This window comes from Octodon degus, unplaced genomic scaffold (assembly GCF_000260255.1).
Source record: "Octodon degus isolate 3935 unplaced genomic scaffold, OctDeg1.0 scaffold00122, whole genome shotgun sequence".
Classification (NCBI taxonomy): Eukaryota; Metazoa; Chordata; class Mammalia; order Rodentia; family Octodontidae; genus Octodon; species Octodon degus.
Window position 1 is genome coordinate 8,553,081 of NW_004524698.1, and position 27,131 is coordinate 8,580,211.

Here is a 27,131-nt window from a genome sequence, read left to right on the forward strand (position 1 = left end):
CCATAGTTTTGTCCCACCCTGTATCCACCTAAGCGCGACCCCTTTGTCTCTACCTTAGCCCCACATGGTTTTGTGCTATAAAATAACCTGAAGGAGACAGCTTCCTGGGCAACCCTCTCAGGACCCCCTTCTGTCCCTCTCTGAAAGAAGCTTTCCTTTCCAATAAAGTTTTACCTTCAGCCTCCATTTGTTCCTAAAATTCATTCTTCGGTTTTAGAGAACACGAACTCATTCAGGCCGGGTTGGGAATTTCACGTCCCTATATCAGTAGTTAGTATCAGAGTGTACAACAATGCCAGGTTTCCAAGAACACAGTAAGAACTGCCAGTTGTAAATATGCACTCCATATCCTGAATTTTAGTTTCCAGACTTCCTTGTTCTGGTTTCCAATACGTAGCTTCTGACCATAAACTGTAAACTTCTGATCAATTCGTACAATGCGTTGATAAAACTGTGTGTATTTTTGCTTCAACACCCTTGTTCAGATCAAACCCATCTTGGTAATGCAGATTCTTAGTCAAGATGGTCTTCCGTCTTTCACTACCAACGTTTCAGTATTTTAATTCATATTCTATTGTACATTCCTTAAGATTATCCACAGCCAGGGGAGGTTGCCATTGAAAATAGAGATAACCTAAATACCCAGGATCCACTATCTCAAAGTCCTGAGGAGGATTAACTTTTATTTCCGTGTTTGAAGGCAATGTATAGCCAAATGCTTTGCAAAGAAGAAAAATATGCAGACATCTGATATCTAACCAAATGAAAGCCATTTTTTCTGAGATTTGGAAGATTTGATGATCTTAAAATCTCCTTTCCAAATGTGTGTGATTCAGCCACTTCAGGTAGACGAGGTCGGCCTCGCGTGAGCCTCATTCTTTACTCCTGTGTCCTGAGCTCTTTTATTAAAAACTGAGATTTTTCTGTCAGTCTCTCCTCTCGCAAGGAACCAGATGTCCTGGCCTTAAGCTTAGAGTACATTTTCAGTTGCCGTGTAGACATTGAGGGCTTATGCTCTCTCTGAATGTGTATCCTGGTTGCCGGCTGTGCTCTCCCTGCAGGCCTCGATGGAGCATACTGCCTTAATTGATTTGAGAAGTAAATATTGTGGGCATTTCTGTGTGTCTCCTCCACAAGCTTTAGAATTAACTTACTGATTTTTAAAAAATCTGAATATACAAAAGGACACAGGAATGGCTAAAATACTAGTTTTTTCAAAGAAATGCTCTAAGAATATGGAGAAAAAAGACCTCTTTTCCTTTGGGCAACAGGAGAATTCAGATTTTAAAATTTACTGATACCTACAGTATAGTAAGATTTTGGGGGAGGTTTGTTTGTTTATTTTTAGGGGAAGTTTATTTTTTGTTTTTGATGCTGAGGACTGAACCCAGGGCTTCCAGCTTGCTAAGCAAGCATTCTGCTGCTGAGCCAAATCCTCAGCCCCGATGTAATAAGATTTTGGACAAGAGTAAATGTTCAGGGCCGAGGAGATAGCTCAGTAGAATAAAATGCTTGCCTGGCAAGTGCAAGGGCCTGAGTTCAATCCCTGGTTCCGCAAAATAAAAATAAAAATAAAAAAATAAAAGAGTAATGTTCAAAATGTTGGATGTTATGAGCATTAATGTAGAATAGTTTGACTCCATGTGCAGTTGTTTGTGGTAGGGTGCCCTCAAGTGGTCACATCTAACCCAGTTTCTTGTACACTCCCCTCCTTCCCCCTTCCCTCTGCTCCAGAGACTATTTGCTGTATATGTAGCTCAGGTGGCTTCATTTGTTTTTTGTTTTTGTTTGTTTTTTGGCAGAACCAGGGATTGAACTCAGGCCCCTCGCTTGCCAGGCAAACGCTTACTCTACTGAGCTATCTCCCTGGCCCTTCAGGTTTACTTTGTAGGCTAGGCTGGTCTTGAACTTCCAGTAACCCTCCTGCCTCAGCCTGCTGCAATTACAGGCATGTACCACCGTATTTAGCTTTTTTATTTTTATTTTTTTAAGAGTTTTTTTCTTTCTTTCTTTTTTTCCGAACCAGGGATTGAACTCAGGCCCTTGCACTTGCCAGGCAAGCGCTTATTCTACTGAGCTATATCCCCAGCCCCCTAAAGATAATTATTACCACTAGTTTTACTTAAATTCCTGCTGGTATCCAATCAAAATTATAGTCTCTGGTAAACAGAACCTATTTTATTAAAGGCATTAATGTCATTGCTCACTCCCAGTTATACCCATGTGAGACTTCTTTTTGTTAAAGTACAGAAATAAAATCTCAATCTATAAGGCCATAAATTTGGGGATGAAGAGTGAAATTGAATAATGTGAAAATTGAGCTTGGACGCATCCTGCTACTCACAAGGGAGAAAGTACAATGAATTCCTAAGAGATTCTTAGGTTTCTTCCCAGTTTCAGATTTAGCTACTAAACTGTGTAGTAGAAGGAGGTCTTCTGTGGCTACTGAATTGATTGAATGCTACATGCTAATGTTTTGAACTTGCTTGCTACACTATGCTCTTGTTATTAGGTTTATTAAGTAAGGTTTTATTTGTACCAAGAACACTAAGGTTTGAAAGGAGGTATATAAAGATTTCCTGTTTTATGTATGCAGTGTTTAGCAGTCATTAAGTCAGACACCGTATTAGGACAATATTGTGGTTTAAAAATTCTCTTATTTAGCAAGGCATGGTGGCACATGCCCATAATCCCAACTATGAGGATGATATGAGATCATGAGTATGAGGTAGGTAGCATTGGGCACATTGCAAATACTAAAAAAAGTTAACAGTTATTATCAATATTTATCTGTCTACAATAGCCATACATGGTAACAGATGAAAAGTTACTTTTTTAGTATAATTTAGACATCGGTTCTATTATATTTCACTCACAGTTGTTATTATATACTAAAAATAACTCTAGAACAGTCAAAAATTAATTGTATTAGAAATAAAAATATGCTTTGGTTTAAGGAGTTGGCATTTGTAGTAGCAATGCTTCTGCTTTTATTTTATTAATTTTTCCTATTTGTTTTCTTTTTTTTGGGGGGGGGTGAAACTGGGGATTGAACTCAGGCTCTTGTGCTTGACCAGGGAAGCACTTATTCCACTGAGCCATCTCTCCAGCGCTATTTGTTTTCTTGAGACAGGGTCAGACTGTTTCAAACTCACTGCCTTGAACTCCCTAGATAGCCCAGGCTGATCTTAAACTCACAGCAGTCCTCCTGCTTCAGCCTCCCAAGTGTTGGGATTACAGGTGCGTGCTGCCATGCCTGGCCCTACCACATTTTCAAAGGAGGAAAGGTTGTGACATTAAACCTTGTAGTATTCTTTTTTTAAAAAATATTTTTATTTATTTAGTTGTGTGTGTGTGTGTGTGTGTGTGTGTGTGTGGCCAGCTCAGTCCATCAGGGGGCGGGGCTGGCTGGCAAGTGGTGCTGGGGGATTGAACTGCGGTCCCTGTGCTTTGGCTAAGCTTGTTCTAAGTAGGTGCTTTAGACCACTGAGCCATCTCACCAGCCCAAACCTTGTAATATTCTATAATATGTATAAAAACATCCAAAAGAAGAATGAGCACTCTTTTCCCTTCATGGTCTTCTCCTGCTAGTTCTTTATAAAGGGTGAGCTTTTTTCCTCCTCTTAACTGAGACTTACAAATTATAAAAGTAGAATAGTGGTTCTCATATATTTGTGTGTGCTACTCCTGAGGACTTGATCCAGCTGGCTACTCTTAGTGGCAATAATTTCAGTTGCTGAAAACTATGACATAGGAACACAGTGAGGGCACCTGAGGTGTTAAAGGTATTCGTGTTGCTCCTTTCTCATATGTTTTTGCTTTCATCCTCATTCAAATTCAGCATTTGAGCCAGGGAATGGATGAAATTAAATGGCTTTTATTAGGCTACCAGAGAGACTATATGTGACAAATCAGATGCATCCAAATATTCTAGGAGCTGTGGCAGGAGGCACCAGATAATTTTGAGTTTTTCCTTGATCTAATTCATACCTTCAGGGTAAAATATTCACAGGAAGCCAATGTGCAATTTTAGCAGGGGATGCTTCTGGCAGCTATGGGATGAATGATTCCTGCCAGCAGGAGAGTTTCCCACCTCTACCCCCATGCCTTGGGATACAGAGACCAGGATTATTGCCCTGTTCCACAGGTGAGAAAGCAGGCATCTAGAGGAGGTGAGCTCCATGGTCACACAGAGGAACACTAATGGTGCAGCAGTTTGACTCCAAATCATTTGCTTTGCCATGTGGGAACTATAGAGATTTATGTTTCATTTGTAGTGCCAGACTTTCTTAGTTTAAAAGAATCTAGGAGGGCCAGCCAGATAGCTCAGTGGATTAAAGCGCCTACTTAGGCAGACTCCGGGGCTGGGGGTTTGATCCCTGGCCTGCTGCTGCTGACCCCTGGGAGGTGCTAAGACAGCATTTGAGATTGGACATGGTGGCACGTGCCTGTAATCCCAGTGCTTGGGAGGCTGAAAACAGGATCACTGCAAGTCCAGTCTGTGTAGTGAGACCCTGTACACCCTGTACTAAATTAATAAAAAATAATCTAGGGTTATGAAAATTCAGGTTTACTAATTAATCCGGGCTTTAATGATGTACATTTGCATAGCCGAAGGATTTTCCAGTAAAAGTAAGTGCTCTGCTTTGTTTCAGATGGTTTTTGGAGCTTGTAAAATAATTTCACAATTTTGTTTATACTTGGCAAAGTCATTTCAGTTTAACAAGAAATGTACTGACTACAGATGAATGAAACTTTGTGAATCCTACAAAGAACATAATCTTCTCACAGAACAAAAATGCTGATTCCTCTAGGTCCAAGGTGAAAACAGCTACTCTGAAAGCACTGGCTCTAGCCAGACACCCGATGAAGCCCTGGGTTGTCAAGAGTCAGTAGGCTTTTGAACTAGGTGAAGAGGCTGAGCCCTGCCTTTCCTTTTCTTCTCTCCACCTGTTCCCTTTCCTGTCTAATACATTCAGAATGAGTTATAAGTTTGCACTGGTTTCTTTTTAAGTTTTTGGTGCTCGGGCTCAAATCTAGGACCTCATGTATGCTAAACTCATACTCTGGCACTCCTAGCTGTAGATTTGCATATTCAGTGACATCATGCATTAAGTAAAATACAGTGCAGTGCTGAATACACCTTCCATCTGGTTTTCTGAAGTTAGTCAATGTCTCTGGGAACAAGAACAGCAATAGTGTGACTGTGAAAGATTCAATACCTGTTGCTTTCTCCTGATGCCTGTTCTGGGGCCAAAAAGTGTCCATGCTGAAGCCTACAACTTAAGCTTTCAGCTCCTCTCCCTTTAGGAGGAAGGCCCATCTGCATCACCGCCCCATTTGAAGGGAAGACAACAGGTGTGTGCAAGGTTTCTTGTCCAATTAGGCAGCCGACTAAACACTGGTGATCCTCCTGGTATCAATACCTTTTCCTACATCCTCCAGTCTCTGCCTTCCTCGAGGCCTTCCTGGGAATGTCCCCAGCTAAGTCCTAACTTTCCTGCAGGCATTGCCAACTTCACCCTGGCCTTCCAGAGCAGTGCACAGTAATGGAGGCCTGATGGGAAATCTGGCCCCAAGGTCATGTACAAAGTGCTGAAGACTCTTGCTCCTGAAGCTTCTTGTCACATCTGAAATCCTAGGCTGTAAAGTTGACTTCAACTTTCTGGGTTCCATGACCTTATACGAAATGTTAACCATAGTGTCTTGCAGATAATGTTTTACAGATTCTTTTACTTGGCAAAAGGCACCACCATCTGTGTAGTTCTTGAGTCAGGCCTTGTGGGGAGTAGGTGTCTCTGATCAGGCCTGACAGTACACAGATGGTGCAATTCTTGGTCCCTGGAGCCTGGGTCAGGGCCTGCAGCATCTGGTACTTGCATCATGGGTTACAAAAGAAGTGTAAGGTGAAGAGTAGCATGTAGCAGTAATTGTTTCTCAGTGACTGGCACAGCTCAGACATGATGGCACAGCCTGAAATTGTGTCTCAAAGGAAGCAACACCAGCTGGCGGTGCTGCCTCTCAGGTAGGAGAACAGTTCCTGGACAAGCAGTCAGGTCCTCCTCAGTATGGCACATGCAGATGTCATCTTTATTCCAGTGGCCACTGCGGCTGGTGTCCATGTGTGTTGGTAGCAGAATAGAAGACCTGACTGAACGGAGGCTAGGGGGTAGAGGACAGTCCTGTGAGGGCTGCTGTGAATTGTCACTAGAGTGACTTTCTCAGGAGACAGATATTCTCTTACGCTTCTTCAGCAGCCATCCTATTTCTTTGAATGGACTTGAGGAGTTGGGAGAGAGGTTGATGATACTGTAGTGCTAGGTTCAAAACCCCGTGAGACTGCATGGGAAAGCAGCAGCAGGGAGGGCACCTGGTGTTGACCTTGTGGAGCAGCCATCAGGGTATAAGCTCAGCATGACCACCACAGTGACTGTTTTCTGTTCCACTTGGCCAGCACATCTGCAATCTGGCCCCACTGGCAGCTCTTCAGAGGGACTTCTGGTGTGAATGCTTTTACTAACTGGCCTTCAGCAATCTTGCTAAAGCTTCAGTGTCACCATCTTACCTGGGCAAGTTGCTGAGTTGTCTTCTTGACACAGAATGGGGATGTCCTCCATGCTGGAGGCTCCTTCAGCCTAGGTTTCTGGGAGATTGTGTGGTGCAGAGCCTGGCCCACCTTGGTGCTGGAGGGGCTGTTACACTCTAGAGACTGCTCCAGATGAAGGGCTGGTGGAGAGCTTGGCTTGGGGATTGCTTTCTTTTTGTGAGAAGCTGGGTGCTAGGTGCAGCCACGTAAAATGAGCAGGAGTAGGGGCAGAGGTGCTAAGGCTGGGACAAGGCCAGCCAGAAGTAGGTGATTCTGGTGCTCAAGTCTGTTGAAATGTGAGATCCTCTGTGTTCCCCACCCGATGCCCCACCCACCAAACATACAAAACATTTTTGTATATTGCATGTGGTAGAATATTATACTGTGTAGAAGCTCCCCCAACTCTACCCTCTGATTTTTTTTTTTTTTTTTTTTTTTTTTTTTTTTTTGAGACATATTCTCACTATGTAGTGCAAACTGGCCTTGAACTTGGTTTTGTGGCCCAGGCTGGCCTCAAACTTGCTTCAGTAAGCCTGCCTCAGCCTCCCATATGCCACCATGCCTGGCTGTGTACAAGCATTTTAGTTTAAGAAAAGGGAAAAACAGTGGCATAAATGCCTGCCTGGCAAGTACAGTGTACTGAGTTCAATCCCTGGTTTAAAAAAAAAAAAACAACAAAATGATATGAAGGTACTAAGAGATTAAAAGGGGAGGTATGTTCATTCATTGTCTTTTGGTAGACAAGAGAGATAAAGAACTTTTTAAAATTTTTTTGAGATAGTGACTCAGTATGTAGCCCAGGCTAGCCTTGAACTCACTATGTAGCTCAGGCTGGCCACAAATTCATGGTAGTCCTTCTGCCTTATCCTTCAAAGTGCTGGGATTACAAGGTGTGCCACCATGCCCAGCTAAGAAATTTGAATTGATTAATTGGTTACCAATATGTCTGGGCACAGCAAGGAAAAAGACTAATTTATTCATTTTATTTGTTGTTTTCACCATTTTTCGTATTACCTACTATCCCTCTAAATAACCCAGAAATTATAGTGATAATCACTATCATTTATGTTAGATAGAAGGCTTTTTTTTTTTTTTTTTTTTAATGCGGAACCAAGGATCAAACTCATACCACTGCTCTTGCCAAGGAAGCGCTTATTCTACTGAGCCATCTCCCCGGCTCCTAGAAGGCTTTTTAAACATACATATACTCAGTTAATCTTCCCTGCAATACTGTAAGGTAGAGACATGTTCTGCACGTAAAGAAACTGACCGAAGCATTTAAGTTACTTGTCCAAAGTTATTAACATAGTTTCTTTGTTAATATTTGAACCAAGATCTACTTGATTCCAAAGACATTTAGCTATGCCAAACATTTAAGATTATCATTCTCACCTCTAATTTATTTATATTTCAAAGGAAAAATGACCTTAGGCAAAAACTAAGACAAACTTAAAGTATTTAGTAGAAAAAACATTGAATTGTAGGAAACAAAATTTGGTGACTTACTGAGGTTGAAGGAAGGTTTTGGACAACTGTAGCCACTGATAACAGACCAAGGATACTAGATAAAATCAGGAAATATGAATTACCACAGGAAGAAAAAGTTACGGAATGTATCTTTATTTCTAATAAAGTTAATATTTTCCTTACAATATTTTCTATTTAATTTGGCACAGATCTCCCTTTTCTCTCTCTCTCTCTCTCTCTCTCTCTCTCTCTCTCTCTCTCTCTCTTTCTCTCTCTTTTTCTCTCTTTTTCTCTTTTTCTTTCTTTCTCTTTCACATAGGGTCTTGCTGAGCTTCCCAGGCAAATTTTTTGAAAAAAATTTTTATGTATGCAGTATAGGGTCTAAGGGTCTCACTACACAGATCAGACTTGTAAAGATCTTTCCTGTTTTTCCACCTCCCAAGTGCTGGGATTACAGGCCTATGCCACCACACCTGGTCTCAACAAAACACCTGGTGCCCTGGTGGGGCGGGGCCAGCAAGGCCAGGCCAGGGATTTGCCAGCCCCAGTGCCCTCCCCCTGTTGTCTGCCTAAGCAGGCTCTTTAATCCCTGAGCTATCTGGCTGGCCCTCCCAGGCAAAAGTTGAACTCATCTTAAGTAATCTTCCCATTTTGGCCTCCCAAGGGTTGAACCACTGTACCCCATCAAGGCATTTCTTCTGTAAAGTTTCTGACTGAAATGTGGTAGTTATATCACTCTAATTAAATACCTGAAATAATCATTTTTGAAAGAAAAACAATTGCTGGCCTTGTAATGTGCATCATTAGTCCCAGTAGCTTGGGAAGCTGAGGCAGGAGGATTATAAGTTCAAGGACAGCCTGAGTAATTTAGTGAGAACCTGTCTCAGAAATAAAAAATGAAGCCAGCTGTGGTGGCATATGCCTATAATCCCAGCACTAGGGAAGCTGAGATAAATTTCCAGGCCAGCCTGGGCTGCATAGAAAGACTAGGTCTGTGAAAGAGGGGGTTGGAGGTCACTTTTAACTCCTACTTTTAGTCAGTGGTTGTTTGGTTCCATTGCTTTTGGGGCTGTTGTGAGGCAGCACATCTTGATGGGCATGTGTGGAAGAGGAAGCTGCTCACCTCATGACAGCCAGGAAACAAAGAGAGGAAGAGACCAGAATCCAATGGTACCCCAGTGACCTAAACCTCTTAGTGGGTCAGCCTCTAATAGTTATACCACCTTCTAACAGCACTAAGCTGAGGACAGGCATTTAATACATGGGCCTCTGGGGGACATTCAGAGCCAAACACAGCAGTAGTGATAATGGGGACATTTAGATAGGATTATTTGAGACACATAATTTCTATGTTTTTTTTTGTCCATTATCATTGGAATATTAATATCTGGTAGTAGAAAAACTTACATTAAAAATTCCTTTAAAAAGAGGTGAACACTTCTGATATGGAAGAGTGAAAGGTTGGCAAATCTCAAAAGCCAAATAAGACAAAATAATAAGCATTTTAGGGGTTCTGAAGTCAGCCATATGCATATAATAAATCAAGAAGTATTTGTTTTGTTAAATACCACTGAACTTTGAATAAGAAGAATTGGAGTCTGTGGTATTCTTGCCTGGGGCTGCTCCCATCCCACACCCCTATTTGGTCAGTACAGTAATTTAAGGTGGGGTAGAATGTAAAGACCAGCAGCATCAGTGTAAGTAGAGACTAGCTTTATTTGCAGCAACAGTAAAGCCAAACAAAACCATGCCTTGCAGCTTTGTTGGTATTTTTGGTGGCAAGCAAGGCCATTCTGTGGCCTTCTATGTGAGTCTAAAATTGTGGCACTACTTACACAAGCAATGGGCCAGTGGACTAGCCAGAAATTTGACTGAGAAGTCCCATAGGTGCAAAGGATAAAGATGGGCTTGATACATTTCCACACAGTTTAGGTGACAGGGTAACAACTTACATGAGTAGAGGAGAGCAACAAGGGCCTAAGCTATCTGTGTATCCCTGACTGGCAAGGAGACTACGTGCACATGCAGAAGAGATATGAGAGGCACTGATGAAAATGGTGTGAACTTTGCATATGCTTCCCGTCCCACACACAGATCCATCTCTAAAAAGTGGATGCCACATTTTTGTGATGTGTTGGAATGCAAACTCTGACCAATAATCAATTGTCCACTAAACTGTAGATACAGAGGCAATATAGAGGTTACCCCTAAAAGGAAATCCAAGCTAAATATGAAAAAAAGGAAAGAATAATCAGAAAAAATATTAATGGCCACATATTGCAGGTGAGACAAAGTCTCTAGGTTTAATATGGGCATGTCACTAAATACAAAATTAAACCAAGTGTGGTAGTGCACACTTGTAATCTCAACACTTTGAAAATCTGAAGCAGAAGGGTCCTAAATTTGAACCCATCCTGGACAACTCAGCAACTTAGGGAGATCCTGTATCAAGGGGTGGGGGCAGGCAGAGAGATGGCTCAGTAGAGTAAGTGCTTGCCTGGCAAGCACTAGGGCCTGAGTAGTTCAATCCCCGGTTCCGGAAAAAAAAAAAAAAAAAAAAAGATGGGACAGAGTCTGGATGTAGCTCAGTATAAAGGCCCTGGCTTCAATCTCCAGTACCAAAAAGAAGAGAAAGGGGTAGGGGGAGACAGACTAGCAACTTCAGTGAACCATTGAAGAACTCAGTTTGTTGCCAAGGATGAGTTGTGACTCATGTCAGCTGAGGGCTCAAGCTCCTATACAGTTTTCAGAGCCTCTCTCCTCAGTGTCCTTAGACATTGGCTCAGCATTTCTCAATTAATCCCATGCAGGAAAGGACGTTGTAATGTTCAGAGAACTAAAAGAAAGTATATTTAGAGAGTTAAAGGGAAGTTGAAGACTGTAGTGTAGAAGCCGGGCGTGGTGGCGCATGCCTGTAATCCCAGCACCCTGGAGGCTGGGTGTGGGAGTTCAAGGCCAGCCAGAATTTTATAATGAAAGCCTGTCTCAAGAAGACAAAACAAACAGTGCTACACTTAGGTCTCAATAAATGAGATAGCCTATAAAAGATATGTGGAGGTGAAGACTGTAGTAACTGAAATGAAAAGAAAAATTCACTAAGGAAGCCCAACAGTGAATATGAACTGACAAAAGAAAGATCAGTGAACTTGAAACAGATCAGTAGATCAACATCAGATCTCAAGAATAGAACAAGACTTGGGGCTGGTGAGATGGCTCAGTGGTCTAAAGCACCTACTTAGAACAAGCTTAGCAAAGCACAGGGACTGCAGTTCGATCCCCCAGCACCACATGCCAGCCAGCCCCGCCCCCTGGTGGGCTGAGCTGGCCACACACACATAAATAAATAAAATTGAAAAAAAAAAAAAAAAGAATAGAACAAGACTTGAAGACAAATAGAACATCAGAAGTCTGTGGGTAACTTCAAGTATACTAACATTTGAGGATTCCAGAGGAGAGAGAGAAAGACGCAGAAAATACTTTAAAATGTTACAGGCGGGCTTGGTGACGCATGCCTGGATTCCCCGTGCAGGGTTGGCTAAGGCAGGAGGATCACTATGAGTCTGAATTGTGCAGCGAGACCTTGTATCAAATAAAAATAAGATAATTTAAAAAATAATGTCCAGTTAGCTCAGCGGACTAAAGAGCCTGCTTAGGCAGAGTGCAGGGGCCGGTGTTCCTACCAAAAAAAAAAATTTTTTTTTTTTGGTTTTCTGTGTGTGTTGCTTTTTTTTTTTTTTTTTAAATAATGTATTTGGTACAGGGTCTCACTACGCAGTTCGGACTTGTAGAGATTTTCCTATTTGCAACCTCCCCAGTGCTGGATTACAGGCTGTGTCATTATGCCCAGTCTCAGTTGCCTCAGTGCACTCTGGGGGCAGGGCCGGCATAGCAGGCTGGGGATGGAACCTGGCTGCTGCCACTGCGCTCTGCCTGCCTATGCAGGCTCTTTAGTCCACTGAGCTGCCTGGCTGGTCCTTTATGCATATTTATTTTTATATACTCACTAAGTGCTTGCCTGGCAAGAACAGGGACCTAGGTTCAATCCCCGGTACCTCATGCTGTGCCAGCCCTGAATCTAGGCGTCCTGAAATTGGGCATGGTGACACACACCTGTAATCCCAGCGCTGGCAAGGCTGAGACAGGAGAATCACTGGGTCTGAATTGTGAAGCAAGACCCTGTATCAAATAAATAAATAATAAAACCATTAGCATCTTCCAGGATTAAATTATTGGGTATAAATGTAACATTATTTGTGTTTTCTATAAGAAAAGTACGAATATATGATGAAAGATTCAAAAGAACTACCTAACCAAAACAGAACTAAGTAACTGGAAAAACAATCCATGGGAACATGTAATGTCACTTATAATAATAAGGTGCTGTGTGACTAGGGAGTGGCTGAAGAGAGCTGGAAGACAAGAAATAGAGGACAGGTCAGAGTGAGAGACTAGGACAGTGATTGCAAACCTTTTTTTTTCTTTCTGTTTGAGACAGGATCTCCCTTTTTATTACAGGCTGGCCCTCAACTCACTATGTAGCCCAGACTGGCCTCAAATTTGCAGCAGTCCTCCTGCCTTAGCCTCCCAAGTACTTACTGGGATTATAGGCATATGCCACCATACCTGGCCATCACAGTGATGAAGCCTGATCTTTGATGGCCCACATCAGAGGCACAAAATCAGAATGTGGATATTCACATCGGAGTGTGCATTTCATGCCTCGAAGCACTCAGGAAATTGTTTCAGAAAAGCCAGACTGGTTCCCTTTATCATCACAGGATATATATCTATATATTTTTTTCATTCTCATTCTATATGATCTGCATATAATACGTCAAACTTAGAAGCATGCTTACTATTTAACTTTCTTTTTTCTTTTTTTTTTTTTTTTTTTTGCACTGAATGCCTTCAGGGCAGGTTTGGCTGGCTTGAGTTGTGGGGATCGAACCACAGCAAGCTGAGCCTGACTGCTTTGTTGAAGCAGCCACTTAAAGAACTGAGCTAAGAGGCAGGCCCCCAAACATACACTGCACTGTCCAGGAATCGAACCCGGGTTAACTGCTTGGAAGGCAGCTATGCTCACTACTATACCACCAATGCAGATAAGAACTGAGCTAAGGGGCAGGTCCCCAAACAACTGAGCTAAAGGGCAGGCCCCTTAACTTTCAAAACAAAACAAAAACCACCAAAAACTGGAGGTCAGTACAATTTAAACTGCTTATGTATGTACCAAAAAAGAAAGATGAATCAATGGTTCATAGTGGTTTAGAATCAGTGCTTAACCTGAGCTCTCTTTTTGTCTGCTTTTTTCTATAATAGGACATAAATTTTCAGATAGTTTCCAAATTATTCCTGACAGACAAGCCAAAAAAAAAAAAAAAAAAAACCAAAATGTACTTCATGAAACAGCTGAAGGCTCACTTAGTTATCTCAGAATGACTACAGGTACTGGGTATGCAGGTGGTAAAATCAGGACATTAGAAATGAGGTTCACCTGCTCCTCATGCCCAAGAACAAGATTACAGTAGGACCTCTTGGAATCAGTAAGCATATGTCACCCTAAGGTGACTTTTTCTAAAAACAGACTATTTAGAAACAGCGTGTAACATCTAAAACTAGCCTGTAAAAGCAGGCTGTTTCTTGATACTGCTTTGAACGTTTCCTTTGGATCCTGGGGATAGAATCCAATGCCTCTGGAGCTTTCTGTGGTATAAATGGTCCACTATGGCATGCATACCTTAGGTTCCCCACCACTAAGCTAAGGTATTGGAAGGGGTACTCATGGATATAAGAATAGCAAGGACTATGAGACAGGACATGTGTAGAGGAAGTGATAGCAAGAACTTGAAGTCTCTAATGGGTGACAAAAGAGATGACCAGGAGGAAGATGGAAGATTTAATGAGGAGCAATAGGTGGGAGAGTCTATAAAACAGTCACAGCTGGGTGGTTTTAGGGAGGCACAAAGCAGAGCATATTACTCCTGTGATCCATTAAAGAAAGGATGTGGGAGAGCAAAAGGCCACCATTGCACAGGGCTGCAGGGGACCTCTTAACCTCAAGAGAACCCAGACTTTGTTGGAGTAGGAACAGAGAAAGGCTGAAAATGCACAGTATTTGGCTGATGACAGATGAAGAGGAATACTGGGTTAAGTGTGAGGAGTGGGAGATGGGGTCAGAAAGAGTTTGGGATTTGGGAGCCAGATGATATCCCAGGATACCTGGCTACCTGATGACTAATACATCCAAGCCAGGATGAGGCTGGTCTCAGTGGTTTCCAGGCAGCTGTGGGTAGGAGGGTTGAGCAATGGAATGGGGTGTGGGTAAAGGGCCTTTCACTGTGACTCTGTTACTTGAGACTGGAGGAGAGGTGACATTAGCCCAGTGAGTGAAGGTCTGCATATCACCATGTCTTCAGGATAGCACACTTCTGTAGTAAACAACTACATTAATATCGTTGGTGGAAGATATTAAGATTCTAGATTCCTTTCTACTGTTAGTGATTTCAAAGATCAGGACTGAGTATAGCAGTTGCTTCTAATATAGATAGTGATTGGACTCTCAAGGGCAATGTGGCTGTGAGCCAATTGTTTCATAAAATATATCAGGAAGTGAGGCTGAGAAATGTGTAGTAACGTTTCTGTAGTCACCTGTCTCAGGTTCCACTTATAGTCCAGATCAAGACCCTATTCATCATGCTGCCCCTCATAGCTGCCACTGGAACTTGACATAGTTCAGTTTTTTCTTTTAGCATTCTAGGTGGTAGTATTTATTAGCTAATTTTATTATGCAAGGTGGTGCTTCTAATAAAGCTGATTATATTCATTTTGTTGGCCTTATTTGGACAAAGTTGAACATGAAAGAAAAACCATAGGAATAATCAGAGATTCAAAAAAGAGCAGTGCAGTGAAACTGCATGTACCCATCCTCTAGGTTAAATACCCATTGGCATTTTGCTATGCTAGAAGGTAAGAAACTTGTGTTTCCTGACTCAAATGTTTGGCTTTAAAAGTCATGCTTTTACCTCACTCGGTGGCAAAGCTTAAAAAAAAAGGCCTGTGGCTTTACACACTGACAAGAGCTATGGTGAGTGTAGTAATTTTTCCTGCCAATACTGTGGATTGAACCCATGGAGCACTGAGCTACATCCCCAGCCTTTTTTTTTTTTTTTTTATAAAACATTTATTTATTTAGCGTGTGTGTGTGTGTCCAGCTCAGCCCATCAGGGGGCGGGGCTGACTGGCATGTGGTGCTGGGGGATTGAACCGCGGTCCGTGTGCTTTGCCAAGCTTGTTTAAGTAGGCGCTTTAGACCACTGAGCCATCCTGCCAGCCCCCCCAGCCCTTTTTTTAAATTTAATTTTGTTTTGAGACAGTTTCACTAACTAGGCTGACCTCAAAATTTCCATACTCTTGCCTTAGCTTCCTGGCATGCTCTATCACACCTGCCTCTTCTTTCCTCTTTTAATACATACTCCTGAATTTGCCAAATAATTGTTAGTATAGCTTGAAAAAGTCCTGTGCAAGATATAAGGGGAGAACAATTTCTTCATCTATGAAGAAAAGTGTTAAATCTAACAATGGGTGAAATAGATTGCTTAACTACTTACTGTGGGCTTGTCCTGAAAAGACACAGCCGTGTCTCCAAGGAAACATTTGCTAGGTCACTTGTTAAAATAAAGTGTTAGGGCCTTCGTGAGGCTATTTTTAAGTGGAAGCAGAGACCCTGGCAATGGCAAATTGCTCTCAGGTTATTATGCCTTCCTTCCCAGGGAGGTTAGTCCTTCTGGTGTGTGGCCTTCCTACCTGTATGCTCTCTCATGAAATCAACACCACACATATTTTATTTATTTTTTTTTTTTGCGGAACCAGGGATTGAACTCAGGCCTTGCACTTGCCAGGGAAGTGCTTATTCCACTGAGCCATCTCCCCAGCCCCCCCCCCTTTTTTTTTTTTTTTTTTGTACCACACATATTTTAAGTACAATCATTATTATAAAATATCTCTTAACTTTTGGGAAGGGTGTGGTGGTGTATGCCTATAATCCCAGAAACTGGGAGACTGAGGCAAGAAAATTGCTGTAGGTTTGCAGTCAACCTAGGCTACATACACAAGTGGAATCCAATCTGGACTACATAGTCCTCCAAAATTTTTGTAATTTAAACCATAAGACTACTTGAAGTACCACTTAATATCTGTTGTTTCTGGCATGTGACTTGTTTTTATATGTGTTAGTAATCTTTTGCAAAAATGAAGTCATAAAAATATTTGGTTTTCTCAGGGTAACTGCAAGTAGTTAAGATGGATTTTTTATTTATTTATTTTTTTTTTATGTATTTAGTACAGGGTCTTACTAGGTAGCTTGGACTCCTAGTGTTCCTCCTGTTTTTAGCTTCCTAAGTGCAGGGATTACAGGCACACCCCACCATGCCTAGTCTCAATCGCTGTCTCAGCATGCCCGGAGGCAGAGTTGGCATGGTGTGCTGGGATGGAACCCTGGCTGCTGCACTCTGCCTCAGCAGGCACTTTAGTCAGCTGAGCTATTTGGCCAGCCCTAAAATGGATTTTGAGTACTCTTGTTTCTCAGACTTCGGGTTTGGAGTTCCTCTGCTCATTACCGAATGAGTGTTGGCAAATAAGACTTGTCTGGGCTCCAGTGTTTTCTGTAATCCAAGAGGACTGGAATAGTTCGTCTCCATGATTCAGTCTCATTTGACAGACATTTAGGAAGTTCTCACCATATAAAAAGCATAGGTAGGCCGGGGAGATGGCTCAGTGGAATAAGCGCTTCCCTGGCAAGCACAAGGGCCTGAGTTCAATCTCCGGTTCCACCAAAAAAAAAAAAAAAAGCATAGGAGGCAGAAAATGCAAAGCCAAATTTTCTTTTCTCAGATACTGGGAGAGGGAGGCAGCTGTGTGGGAAAGTCATTGTGGAGCCTGATACTGTCCTCCTGTAGAGGCCAGGGTTCCTGGGTAGCTCAAAAGACTTAGAGGGATGATGTCCAAGCAGGGAGAGGCTGAATAGAAGTTAGCAAGGTGGACAACAAGGAAGAGTAAGCCCCCAGAAACCCCAATTTTTCTTCTGCCTCCCACTTACCAAAGTGTTTGAGAGAATGTTTTCTATACTGAAGGCTCTCAAAATATTTAATATTTTGTGAACATCCTTGATAGCCTTTAAAATACAAGTTTAGCCTGGTGTGGTGTTGCATACCTGTAATCCCAGAATTTGGAGAGTAAGACTAGAGGATTGCCATGAGTTCTAGGCCAGCCTGGACTATATGGTGAGTTCAGTCCCTGCCTAAAATACCTAAGGAGACACTGTCTCAGTCATTTAGTCCATAAGAAGATACCTGTACAAGCTTAGCTGGAGGAATAACCCAGGAATAGAGCACTTGCCTAATGTGGGACAGGCCCTGAATCCAACTCTCAGCATCACATGAAAAATAAAGAAAATATAGATTTAATGTAAATATTGCTAAAGTTTGAACGAGATGGCTTTAGAGTACTTTGAGGACACTGAGACGACATTTACCCTTTGAGTTTTCTGTATTGTTGACTTCTTGAGTCTTTATGACCACTCTACTATATTTCAGGGAGCCAAGTTCACTTTAAAAGCACATCAGTACCAAAACAAACAAAAAAAAAAAACAAACAAACAAAAAAACACATCAAAACTAAGGTTGGTTTTTGTTGTGCTTCTATTCTTGCAGCATATTTAAGTCGCTTGCTGTGAAGTTTAATAATGAAGTTCCTTTACTCTGAATGTCCCTATGAAACATCACATGGGGAAAAAGAAAGGAAAAGAAAGATTACAGGGCATTTTAGTGGTGGGAAAAGCAATACAAATGACCAGACTAGTCATATGCTTAAAATAGCATTTGTCTCCTTGTAGTCCTTGCCAGATTGTAATCAAGTGTTTATTTATTAATAGTTCTTTTCCGTCATTATCATAAACACTGTTAATCTCTGCAGTGGCGGGGGCTCAGTCTTTTTTTCGTAAGGAGCTAAGTAGGTATTCATATATGTGTTGAGTAATTAAAAGGAATAAGCCTAATGTTTCAGATGAATGGAACATAATTGAAAAAGTAATGAGTCAATTATATCCATCAACTATGGACATTGCCTTTTTAAAAATTTTTTTTTTGACTGAGCTACATCCCAGCCCTTTTATGCCCTTTTATTACTTTTCATTTTAAATCAGAGTCTCACTAAGTCTCTTAAGTTGCCCAGGCTGGACTCAAACTGATGAGCTTGTTGCTCAGGTTTTTTTGTTTTTGAGGTACACAGGGTTGAACTCAGGACCTTGCACTTACCAGGCAATCGCCTATTCTACGAGCTACCTCCCTGGCCCTAACGATTATGCTGGTTTACATTCTCCTAACACTGTTTTTTCTTTTCTTTTTTTTTTTTTTTTCTTCTTTTTCTGGTATTGGAGATCGAACTCTGGACCTTGCTCTTGCCAGGCAAGTGCTTAAGACACTGAACTCTCCTTAGCCCCCAGCTTTCTGTAGGTCATTAGGTAAGTGCCCAGAATGCCCATCACTTCCTCTCTCCTTTCCTGCTTTTAGCAGCTCTCAGAGTGTAATATGTGTGACTTACATTTTATTTACCTTTATTAGCTATCCCTCCCATTTGCATGTCATCTGTATGAGGACAGTCATCTAACTCAGAGCCTGGAATAGTAAGCATACTGTAGAACTCAGTATCTGTGGAATACATCCTCTGCACAGCAATATTGTATAGTTTTGCTCAATCTTGGATGCAGATGTTGTAAGCTGCTGTATTTGTTTCTAATGCCTACACACAGTTCTAGCTGCTTTTCATTTTTTTCCTCTAAGCACTGGGAATTGAACCCAAGGAGTACTGAGATACATCCCAGTCTGATCCCTGCTCTATTTTCATTTTGAGACAAGCTGTCATTAAATTGCCCAGGTTGGTCTTGAATTTGTGATCCTCTTACCTCAGCCTCCCAACTAGCTGAGGATACAGGCGTGTACTACCATCCCCAGCTCTACCAGTTTCTTGTAGATACAGCTGGATTCCTGACCTCATGGTTATACTGGCATCTTGTCTGCCTTCTTGCTATTGTTGTATGTAATTTTTTAAAGATATTAAGATCTAAGAGTTACCACTCAGCAGCGAGCCAGGAGCATGCTTTTGAGTGTCCTAAAGTTTGAATTATTTTGACTTTGAAATCTCCAGGTAAGACTTGTACCTTAGACAGCTTACTACTTTACTTTTGGTTTACAATGATGCTTTCTTTATCAAAATTATAACCATTTGATTTTTGTGTTGTTTTGTTTATTGTTAGTCTCCCTGCCGAGGCTGTGAACTCCATGAAGTCAGTCAGCAAGTCTCCTTTATTCATTTGTCTTACTCCTCAGGCCCAGCCCAGCCCCTGGTACCAGGCAGCCCTTGAGGGACAAGCATGTGATGTCCAGGACCTGAGGCGACCCACTTGTGTGGATACAGAGTCACAAAGTTGGTCTTTTAAGGGTCACACTTAACACTTGGACAGCCCAAAAGCTGCCAGCATGGCTACCATCATTCTGAACTCTCTAGAAATTGTTCTAGTCAGATTGTGTGTCCATAACACCTTTAGGACCTTCACATTCACAAACACACATTCACATTCCTGTGTGTTCTTTTGTTGGAATGATCCATTTTGACAGTAGGACATTAAGTTGTATATAGAGAATGAATTTACCTGTGTCCAGTGGAAAGTATACATAGTGCTCTCTGATGCCAGCCTGGTGACTTTTTCTTTTTTTTTTAACTTCATCACAGAGAGTGCCTTAACCAGTTTCTGTGCAGAGGTACCTCAGCTCCAACATGTTTTAGGAAAGAGTGAAATCATTTCATCATCTGCCAGTAACCCTAAATTTCCTTGGAAAAGCCTATTTAGAAACCCTAATTTTTATGTATGTCAAAGTCAATGCTAGATTTATCTAAGACTTGATACCCTAACAGATAGTTATCCTCCATGCAGTGCCTTGTGGTCACCATGCTCCTGTGTGGCCATGCTGCCAGGCTAAAGCTGAACTTTGACACTTGTCCCACCTTCCCTGCCGGGGTTGCTGGACACAGGGCCTGGTTTCTTATTGGAGACTAGAGGGTGCATCATCATGGTTAATCTCAGAATTGAACACTCAGGACCCTGGTCTAAAGTATTCTCCAGTCTTCTGTTTTTATTTTTACTAATGCCAGACCTTAGTCTTCTAAACCAAAGGCCCTCAGGCTGGCATCCCACAGTACACCCTACAAGATACTCTCTTGTTGTTTGTTCCAGCATTCCTGGGAAGTCCAGCTGACATGAAGCTATCTTCTGCCCTCTTCTCCCAGCCACTCTGCTTCAGGTCAAAAGACTTGAGAAGGGACTAGTGCCATGATTTTGGCTATTGGCAAAATAGCTGCCATCCAGGGTAGGAGATTGTTCTTTCTTTCCATTCAAAGAGAGCCTGCTTCTCAGATTGCTTGACTCCAGAAAAGAACAGCTTTACTCTGGTTTTATTTTTATTATTATTTTTTTTTGTTTTACTTTTCTATTTTGTTTTACTTTCTGCAACTAGATTTATAGATATATTTACAGAGATGGGTCATAAACATGAGCCACAGGTTATGTTACTTTAATTAGACCAGCAGATTAGAATAGGTCGTCAGAAAATAGAAGAGTAGACATAGGTTGGTGGGAATGAGATCCTGTTTTTGGTGATACTAATCCACTCCTTGCTGCGTACTCCCAGTGTCCTGTCTTCCATTTGGGATTTCTCTCTGATGGGCAGTTTTTCTTGTACATGGCAAATTAGTTTATGTTCCATCCTACATGCATACTTGATATGGTTCTTTTTATAATCTTGGGATGATTTTAAGATCCCTTTCATTGATTCTCAGATTTAGTTGTTTAATTTCTGTGTGTAGTTTCTGAGGAAATTTCAGCTGCCTATTTTTATTGATTATTTTATGTAATTAGTACAGGGCCTACAGGGTCTTATTACACAGATCGGACTCGTAGTGATCCTCCTATTTTCAGTCTCTGAAGTGCTGGGATTACAGGTGTGTGCCATCCACGTCTCATTCCCTGTATCATCATGCCCTGGGGGTGCAGCGGGCAGGGCAGGGCAGGGATCACACCCTAATCCCTGTGCCTGCCGAAGCAGGATAATTTATTTTTTTAAAAAAATTACTTGAGAAAAGAAAGGAGACTTGGGAACAGATTCCATTTGTGAATCACAATTGAGAATTTTGGCCAGTATATGAGAAATGTAGTGGGTGGCATGAAGAGTGACTTTCTCAGAGCTGATAGTGATAGTCTTATTGTAAGTTGAAGTTCAGAAAGCCTTGAAAAAGAACATCTCAAAAAAAAAAAAAAAAAAAATTATGATAAAAAAGGGCCAGGGAGATGGCTCAGTAGAATAAGTGCTTCCCTGGCAAGTGCAAGGGCCTGAGTTCAATCCTGGATCTGCAGAAAAAGAACATATCCATGCAGAGTAAAGGAGCAGCTGGCCAGGGTCACAGAACTTACAACCACTCTTGCTCCCTGAGCCTGGAAACAGGCTTTCACCCCTATCTTCTTACATTCCTAACCTAGGTTTGAGCTCACTAATTTTGTGATATATGAAAATATGAGCAGATAGCCTTAGCACATGACCCCTGAATTCTCTGAGACTTATGCTAGTTTTTGCAGTCTTCAGTGCAAGTTCATGCCTCAAGTCTCTTCCCTGGCAATTAAGAGGGTGGGCATGTCTGTGGTATACATTTTGCATGTATGCAATGTGGCCTCACTTCTGGATAACGTGTGCTCTGTGGTTTCCATGGTGGAACCTCTTCCTTTCCTGATGTCACTCTATCCCTTTCTCTGTTTTGCCTCCTGTTGTGCTCATAGTGGTGCTGGCCATTCCTTGCTGCGTACTTCCAGTGTGCTTCTTTCCCACTTCCTTTTTATACCATTACTCTGGTTCTCTCAGTTCATAATCTGGTTACAGATCCAAAACTAGCAGTTAATAAGCATTTTGGTATAAAAGCATATTAAACCTTATATTAAAAAAATGACAGAGGGCTGGGGAGATGGCTCAGTGGAATAAGTGTTTTCCTGGCAAGTGCAAGGGTCTGAGTTCAATCCCTGGTTCTGCAAAAAAAAAAAACCAAACCAAATCGCAGGGCTGGCCAGATATCTCAGAGGATTAAAGCTCCTGCTTAAGCAGACTCAGGCTTCAATCCCTGGCATGCTGTGCCAGCCCTGCCCCAGGGGCACACTGAGATAGTGATTGAGACTGGGCAGGGTGATGGGCGCCTGTAATCCCAGCACGTGGGAGGCTGCAAACAGGAGAATCACTATGAGTCTGATCTGTGCAGTGAGACCCTGTAGACCCTGTACTAAATACATTAAAACAAACAAAAACCACAGACCTCCTGATGACCTTGCTTTGTATACATTTCTTTTTCCTAATTTGGAAATGTGACCAGCCAAGATAAATTTCCTCTACTCTGCAGCAGACCCCTTGGCAGTGAGAAGACTCCCAGATATCACACCAAGACAGGGGTGTCTGTGTCTCACTCTGCTGTCTTCTTGATATAACTGTTTCTGAGAACCTGGGACAGCCCTACAGTCTAAGGGCTCATCAAGGGGACAAATGCATACTGAAATACAAGTTGGGAGGTCTTTTAAGAATTTGAGAAACTCATGGAAAGAATTAGACAATTTGAGCAGCTTTACCTAGTGAAGGCTTTTTTGTTGTTTTGGGTTTTTATATTGAAGATTGAATGCAGGGCCTTTCACTGAGCTATATCCAGCCCTAATTCACTAAATTGCCCAGGCTTGGCTTGGGCAATCCTCTTGTTTCAGCCTCCTGGAGTGTTGGGAATATAGGCTTGTACCACCATGCCTGACTTGGTTGGGAAAATTACACTGAAATTGAACTTGATTTGCAAATAAATAGCTTGGTTTTGGTGTTGTTTCTCATTACCATCCTGTGTTAGCTGGGGGAGAGTCAAAGCTGATTATTAATTATTTTCCATTCTGATAATAACAGACTGAATACAGCTGTGCACCTTCCTCACAGAGGATAGAAATAAAGAACAGAGTTTTAGTGGGACAGCTGGAAGTTTTAAATTATTCATGAGTCTAGGAATAACTGTAAACCACTAACCTATTAGATGTCCCATCAACTGTGCATATTTAAAAAACTTTCCACTTTCTTTCTCCAGTCATCTTATTTTCCTCTCATTGCTGAGACTAAATACCTGATGCACAAAATTAAGGAAGGAAAGGTTTGTTTAGCTCACAGTTTATGGAGGTTTCTGCCCATAGTCACCTGTCTCCAAGGCAGGTTGGCATGGCAGAGGAAGACCGAAAAAGCAGCAAGAGGGAAAACGGGAGGGGCAGCTGGATGTGGTAGGTCACACCTGTATTTCCAGCACTCAGGAGACTGAGGCAGGAGGAAATCAGCCTGGGCTACAAAGTGAGCTCAAGGCTAACCTGAACTGCATAGTGAGATCCTGTCTCAAAAAGACCAAAAAAAAAAAAAGAAAAGAAAAGAAAGAGGAAAAAACACCAAAGGGGAAAGCTAGCCTCTTTGTCTCTCTTATACTTTGATGCAGGCTACCCACCCTAGGATGGGTGTTGCACGCACAACTCCAATCCCAGCACTAGACAATGAACCAACCACAAACTCTAGATTCAGCCATCTCTGAAAAGCTTGCTCCTGATGACCACTTGAGGCTTTGTGAGGGACATCTATCACACCAGGTGACATCAACTCTGTAGGTGCTGTAAGCCCAGGAATACTGCAGACTTGCACCACACATCCAAAGGATGGATCCCACATTTGGCCAAGGGAAAGTGGGCTTCAGGGCCAGGTGACCAAGGCTGGCCTATGTTGTTTTATCAGTGCTGAAGGAATCCTGGAAAAAAAAAAAAAAAAAAAAAAAAAAGAATCCTGGAAGTGTACAACACATTGTGAGGTTTTTTTCCTTCATACCGTGGGTTGCTGGCTTGGATTTTTTTAAATGTGTTTGTACAGGGTCTATAGGGTGTTCAGGGTCTCATTATGGAGATCTTTCTCGTACTGATCCTCCTGTTTTCAGCCTCCCAAGCGCCACCCCTGGGATTACTGGCACACACCACCACGCCCAGTCTCAATCGCCATCTCCTATCTCGGCGTGCCCCAGGGGTGGGGCTGGCTGGAACACTGGGTGGATTTTTGTTTTTGTTTTCTTTCTTGAGCTTTAATTGCATTTTCTTGAGAGCTTTAATTATCTTCCACTAGGGAGCTACCCTGGATGGTTCGTTTGTATCCTGTTCCTTCCTAGATGTATAAAAAGCTGAGGGATACCTCACTGCCTTTCTGGGCTCTCCTGGCTGACCTGGACTTCGTGACATTTTCTTCTCTTTTCTCACATGTAGAGCTGGGAATTGAACCTAAGCGTTGTATCCTCAACTTTTATATTTTATTTATATTTTGAGACAGAATCTCGCCAAGTTGCCTGTGCTACCCTTGAACTTGCATTGCTCTTTCCTAGCCTCCCAAGTCACTGGAATTACAAGTATGTACTACCATACCTGGCTCTTGGGGACATTTTTTGGCACATAAAGTGGGATTATAGGGTATTGAATTTTGACTTTTCTTCATTAAATGGTTTATAAAGGAATAAAAATACTTTGAATTCTGTGTTTCATGAAAGAATGTGTTCATAAACTAGGTCTTGTTTAGGAACCTTGGAAGAAGTCCACTTGCCATGAAGTGACTTCCTTACCCAGGGAGCTCTGCATTTGTGTGGATCATGCTACTATTACTGGCAGCTACATTTCCTGAGCACGTATGTAAGCCAGTGGTCAGGTAACTCATCCAACCTCTTAGCAGATCTGGACAGTGGATTCTTTTTTTTTTTTTTTGCGGAACCGGGGATTGAACTCAGATCCCTGTGTTTGCCAGTCAAGCGCTTATCCTACTGAGCCATCTCCCTGACCCCTTTGGAAAGTGGATTCTTATATTCTCTAATCTCAGAGATGAGGCCCAAAGCATTAGGTCTTTTTAATGGTTTGGTAAGTGGCCGAGGTTGGCTCAAGTGTTCAGTCTCCTGCACTGTCTGTGCATATTTGTAGGTATTCTCTAGAACCTCTGCATTTTGGAGGTGATGGTGGCATAGTTTGTGTTTGTCCCCTGTGGCCGTGGATAGACTTGTGGCTCAGTCCTAGGTTGTGCGTTTGAAATGGCACTAAGTGTCCACTCCAGTTTCCAGAGGTGCATGGGAAGGTGTGCAGACCTGTGGACCTGGCCCCAGAGGCTGAGCCCTACTGTCTTTTCCTGCTGCCCTTTTCCCACCTTCCAGCTCATCCTGGGAAATGGTTGATTCTGGGCAAGTGAGTGTATCCTGCCATGAATCCTGCCTTGTAAGGACCTGAAGTTTCAGTGAGAGAAACTTTTCCCAAGTAGCCACACAGCTGGATTGAAATCTATCCCCTTTCTAATTCATTATATGAAAGTTGTAAACTGTACTTATGTGGTAACTCCTCATGCTTTCTGCCATATTCTTTAGTTGTCTGGTCTGCTGTGCCAGTAGACTGACAATCATTCCAGCTCCCAACAGTAAACCCTCCTGCCCTCAGGAAACCCACATCGTCACTTTCTACCGTTGGGCCTGTGAAGGACTGAAGGCAGCACCTGCAGTATGCCATATGTATTGGGCCAGCTGTACACCTTACTGATCCAGGTGTCAGTGTATACTTAGAACTTGGCATGACCTGTGGGACAGAACTCAGTACTTTTGCTGGGGGCAGAGATGGTACCAGTAGCACTGGGGTGAAAGCATGGCACTTCAGATGCATTCTCCTTGTTTGTCCACTACAGGCTTGCCTCAGTGGAACAGAGAGGGATGTGTAGTAGATAAAGTGACAGTTGATGGGAAAGTCACTTTAAAGCCCAAGAGTGTTACTTTTTTATGGTAATCAAGAACTTAGGTATATTTGGAAAGGTAGATAAAAAATGAATTACTAAACTGTAATTTATTTCAACTATAGTTGAAATGACAGTTGAAGTTGGAGCAGAACCCTTTTGCAGAGAGCCTAGATTAGGACAGCCACCTTGAACGTGAACTTCAGGATCAAAGCAGTTTAGTACATAGGTGAATGTGTGGTGGAAGTATGCACAGAGTTGATATTACCTGCAGAAATAAAGTGGAATGTTTTTTTAAATATGCAGGGTTGAAGAGATGGAACATTTAGTAGATAAATGGTAGTATGTAGTTATTCACAAACTCATGAATAATTTAAAGCTTCCTGTTGTTTTGCTAGAATTTGTTCTTGATTTCCATCCTCTTCCTTCCTGAAAAGGATCAATGTGCTCATAACACCACAGTCCAGCGTGTGGGCTAGTAGACTGACCCGCTTACCAAGTGACCTTATAGGGTATTTCTTTTGAAGTGACAAATGCAGTAATGTCCTCTCTAGCTCATTCTTGACTTTAAATTTTTATCTCCCTGCTTACTTGTTGGTTTGGTCATAGTTTGTGGGTGAATAATAAGGATTTGAGGAGGCTTGGGGGAAATAAGGAAATGAGGGCATCCTTTCCTCAGCCTCCACCAAGGTGCTTGGTTCTTCCGAGGAAGCTAAGGCCACGTTGGGGTAAGGCCTTCACTTCTTCCGTCGACTAGCACCGTGCCTGACAGCATTGTGGCCTCGTCTCCGCGCTCACCTCCGGGCGCATCTACTCTGCCCTTATCTTGCACGAGGAGGAGGACGAGGTGACCTTGACGGAGGATAAGATCAATGCCCTCATTAAAGAGGCTGGTGTCAGTGTTGAACCTTTTTGGCCTGGCTTGTTTGCAAAGGCCCTGGCCAGTGTCAACTTCTAGAGCCTCATCTGCTATGTAGGGGCTGGAGCTCCCCCCCCCCCCATGGCAGGCGCTGTGCCTGCAGGTGGTCCTGTGCCCTCCACCCCTGCTGCGCCAGCTGAGGAGAGGAAGGTGGAAGCAAAGAAAGAAGGAGGAATCAGAGGACGACATGGGCTTTGGGTTTTTCAACTAAACCTCATTTTGTAACATGTTCAATAAAAACTGAACAGCTTAAAAAAAAAAAAAAAAAAAG

General features: G+C 42.3%; 1 protein-coding gene and 2 pseudogenes across 3 annotated transcripts in view; 2 read left to right on the top strand and 1 right to left on the bottom strand.

Moving 5' to 3' along the window:
* Positions 1–831, bottom strand: part of LOC101559744 — a 2,139-nt pseudogene extending 1,308 nt beyond the window's left edge.
* The window catches only part of Dhrs7b (dehydrogenase/reductase 7B), a 63,151-nt gene that overhangs the window by 12,830 nt on the left and 23,190 nt on the right, over positions 1–27,131 (top strand). The gene's annotated exons all lie outside the window — the stretch shown is intronic.
* Positions 23,383–27,071, top strand: LOC101560131 (annotated as a pseudogene).